Consider the following 4316-nt stretch of genomic DNA (forward strand, 5'->3'; position numbering starts at 1 on the left):
GGCCACAACCAACACAGTTCTAACCATTTATGGAGGCCACAACCAACACAGTTCTAACCATTTATGGAGGCCACAACCAACACAGTTCTAACCCTTTATGGAGGCCACAACCAACACAGTTCTCACCATTTATGGAGGCCACAACCAACACAGTTCTCACCATTATGGAGGCCACAACCAACACAGTTCTCACCATTATGGAGGCCACAACCAACACAGTTCTCACCATTATGGAGTTCACAACCAACACAGTTCGCACCATTATGGAGGCCACAACCAAACCAAATATAAATGTACTTACTGAATGGTGTTTTCGTTTTGGATGTAGAGTAGAATATGTAACAGCAGTATGTTCAGCAGGAGAAGAGTGTATGTGTCCTCTCTCCCTCCCTCCCTCCTTCTCTCTCTCTCTCCCTCCCTCCCTCCTGGGAGGTTACCTGTACAGGTGTCAGACCAGGTGCCTACGCTCTGTGTGTGTGTGTCTCATACAAGCCCGAGTATTGTGTGTGGGAATGATATGTTGGCCATGTTACAGTAATCATGCCTTAGTTCACAGTCATTTCATGTCAAAGACAATCATTATCATACTATATCAGAGAGAAATACATTCTCAGAGAATAAATGTTTTGTGTCTTGGAAAAAGGCTTAAAATCTCTATTACGTAATCTTTTCAACTGACTCAAACACAGGTGAACTTTCAAATACACATTAACATGAAAACATCAAACCCTGAACAAGTGATTAGTTGCAACTTGTACCTACTCCAACATGAGTACATTTAAATGTAACCGTTATTTAACTAGGCATGTCAGTTAAGAACAAATTCTTATTTACAATGACGGCATACCCCGGCCAAACCTGGACGATGCTGGGCCAATTGTGCACCGCCCCATGGGACTTCCAATCACAGCCAGGTATGATGCAGCCTGGATTCAAACCAGGGACTACAGTGACGCCTCTTGCACTGGGATGCAGTGCCTTAGACCGCTGCGCCACTCAGGATCCCATAAATATAATCATCATGACTGGACATTAGGTGTACCAACAACATTGACACACCAATTGTACTTTCCCTACCTCACAGTTACATATGGCTACACACACAGCAGACTATGTACTGTAGGTTACCACACAGAGAGGCCAGTTGTAAGGTTCTGTTCCTAAACCTAGCAGCAGATACAGTGGCCTACCCTCCCCATGGAGCAGGCTGCCTGATAAACAACAAGCCAGCTCACTGCAATCCCCCAGGATTCCTCTCTAATTAGCAGTAATGATGACACTCATTAGGAAAAGGAACAGTACATGTAGCAGTACAGTTACCTGCTTGTTCCTGCTTTAAAGACTTATTTGGCATTGTCATGCATGAGGGGTTGCTGGCTAAAGCAGAAACAGAAAGGCTACCAAGGTACATGCATGGTGCAGTGGCATGCTTCTGAACATGAACAACAATAGTTGAGTATCCATCCAATGTAGCTAAATAAGGGGTGCATTCTAAAGAGAAATGGCGTTACGGGGCACACCACCACCTGCACGCAGAGCCAGAGCCAAGACATCTGTTTATTTTTCAAATGACCAGAGGGTGGCAGCAGAATCAAGAAAGCTAAAACCACCTATGCAGCTACCGCGCTTTCGCATGTCCGGTTATGATCCAGATCGTGGAGCGATAGATACCGTAATCCGCGCTAATAAAGCACGTGTGATACGCAAACGAACACTGGCTGAAACGAATCATGGACCAGCTTTAGTAGTAGTAGGCTATATATATATATATATATATATATGTCCACATGTTTGGTGTTAGAGGTTATTAATAGATAAGATAAGCCTACAGACTGACCCCTATAGATAAGGTAAGCCTACAGACTGACCCCTATAGATAAGGTAAGCCTACAGACTGACCCCTATAGATAAGGTAAGCCTACAGACTGACCCCTATAGATAAGGTAATCCTACAGACTGTCCCCTATAGATAAGGTAAGCCTACAGACTGACCCCTATAGATAAGGTAAGCCTACAGACTGTCCCCTATAGATAAGGTAAGCCTACAGACTGTCCCCTATAGATAAGGTAAGCCTACAGACTGACCCCTATAGATAAGGTAAGCCTACAGACTGACCCCTATAGATAAGGTAAGCCTACAGACTGACCCCTATAGATAAGGTAAGCCTACAGACTGACCCCTATAGATAAGGTAAGCCTACAGACTGTCCCCTATAGATAAGGTAAGCCTACAGACTGTCCCCTATAGATAAGGTAAGCCTACAGACTGTCCCCTATAGATAAGGTAAGCCTAAAGACTGACCCCTATAGATAAGGTAAGCCTACAGACTGACCCCTATAGATAAGGTAAGCCTATAGACTGTCCCCTATAGATAAGGTAAGCCTACAGACTGACCCCTATAGATAAGGTAAGCCTACAGACTGACCCCTATAGATAAGGTAAGCCTACAGACTGACCCCTATAGATAAGGTAAGCCTACAGACTGACCCCTATAGATAAGGTAAGCCTACAGACTGTCCCCTATAGATAAGGTAAGCCTACAGACTGACCCCTATAGATAAGGTAAGCCTACAGACTGACCCCTATAGATAAGGTAAGCCTACAGACTGACCCCTATAGATAAGGTAAGCCTACAGACTGACCCCTATAGATAAGGTACGCCTACAGACTGACCCCTATAGATAAGGTAAGCCCACAGACTGACCCCTATAGATAAGGTAAGCCTACAGACTGTCCCCTATAGATAAGGTAAGCCTACAGACTGACCCCTATAGATAAGGTAAGCCTACAGACTGACCCCTATAGATAAGGTAAGCCTACAGACTGTCCCCTATAGATAAGGTAAGCCTACAGACTGTCCCCTATAGATAAGGTAAGCCTACAGACTGACCCCTATAGATAAGGTAAGCCTACAGACTGACCCCTATAGATAAGGTAAGCCTATAGACTGTCCCCTATAGATAAGGTAAGCCTACAGACTGACCCCTATAGATAAGGTAAGCCTACAGACTGACCCCTATAGATAAGGTAAGCCTACAGACTGACCCCTATAGATAAGGTAAGCCTACAGACTGACCCCTATAGATAAGGTAAGCCTACAGACTGTCCCCTATAGATAAGGTAAGCCTACAGACTGACCCCTATAGATAAGGTAAGCCTACAGACTGACCCCTATAGATAAGGTAAGCCTACAGACTGACCCCTATAGATAAGGTAAGCCTACAGACTGACCCCTATAGATAAGGTACGCCTACAGACTGACCCCTATAGATAAGGTAAGCCCACAGACTGACCCCTATAGATAAGGTAAGCCTACAGACTGTCCCCTATAGATAAGGTAAGCCTACAGACTGACCCCTATATATAAGGTAAGCCTACAGACTGACCCCTATAGATAAGGTAAGCCTACAGACTGTCCCCTATAGATAAGGTAAGCCTACAGACTGTCCCCTATATATAAGGTAAGCCTACAGACTGTCCCCTATAGATAAGGTAAGCCTACAGACTGTCCCCTATAGATAAGGTAAGCCTACAGACTGTCCCCTATAGATAAGGTAAGCCAACAGACTGTCCCCTATAGATAAGGTAAGCCTACAGACTGTCCCCTATAGATAAGGTAAGCCTACAGACTGTCCCCTATAGATAAGGTAAGCCTACAGACTGTCCCCTATAGATAAGGTAAGCCTACAGACTGACCCCTATAGATAAGGTAAGCCTACAGACTGTCCCCTATAGATAAGGTAAGCCTACAGACTGACCCCTATAGATAAGGTAAGCCTACAGACTGTCCCCTATAGATAAGGTAAGCCTACAGACTGACCCCTATAGATAAGGTAAGCCTACAGACTGACCCCTATAGATAAGGTAAGCCTACAGACTGACCCCTATAGATAAGGTAAGCCTACAGACTGACCCCTATAGATAAGGTAAGCCTACAGACTGACCCCTATAGATAAGGTAAGCCTACAGACTGACCCCTATAGATAAGGTAAGCCTACAGACTGACCCCTATAGATAAGGTAATCCTACAGACTGTCCCCTATAGATAAGGTAAGCCTACAGACTGACCCCTATAGATAAGGTAAGCCTACAGACTGTCCCCTATAGATAAGGTAAGCCTACAGACTGTCCCCTATAGATAAGGTAAGCCTACAGACTGTCCCCTATAGATAAGGTAAGCCTACAGACTGACCCCTATAGATAAGGTAAGCCTACAGACTGACCCCTATAGATAAGGTAAGCCTACAGACTGACCCCTATAGATAAGGTAAGCCTACAGACTGTCCCCTATAGATAAGGTAAGCCTACAGACTGT

At 44.7% G+C, this 4316-nt stretch overlaps 1 protein-coding gene across 2 annotated transcripts in view; it reads right to left on the reverse strand.

Moving 5' to 3' along the window:
- otoa (otoancorin) overlaps nucleotides 1–390 on the reverse strand; it is a 21598-nt gene extending 21208 nt beyond the window's left edge. For both annotated transcript variants that reach the window (XM_042319312.1, XM_042319311.1), the window contains exon 1: nucleotides 302–390. The gene's annotated coding sequence lies outside the window, so the exon portion shown is untranslated. The remainder of the gene's footprint in view (nucleotides 1–301) is intronic.
- Between the last annotated feature and the right edge of the window lie 3926 nt (nucleotides 391–4316).

This window comes from Oncorhynchus tshawytscha, unplaced genomic scaffold (assembly GCF_018296145.1).
Source record: "Oncorhynchus tshawytscha isolate Ot180627B unplaced genomic scaffold, Otsh_v2.0 Un_scaffold_17_pilon_pilon, whole genome shotgun sequence".
Classification (NCBI taxonomy): Eukaryota; Metazoa; Chordata; class Actinopteri; order Salmoniformes; family Salmonidae; genus Oncorhynchus; species Oncorhynchus tshawytscha.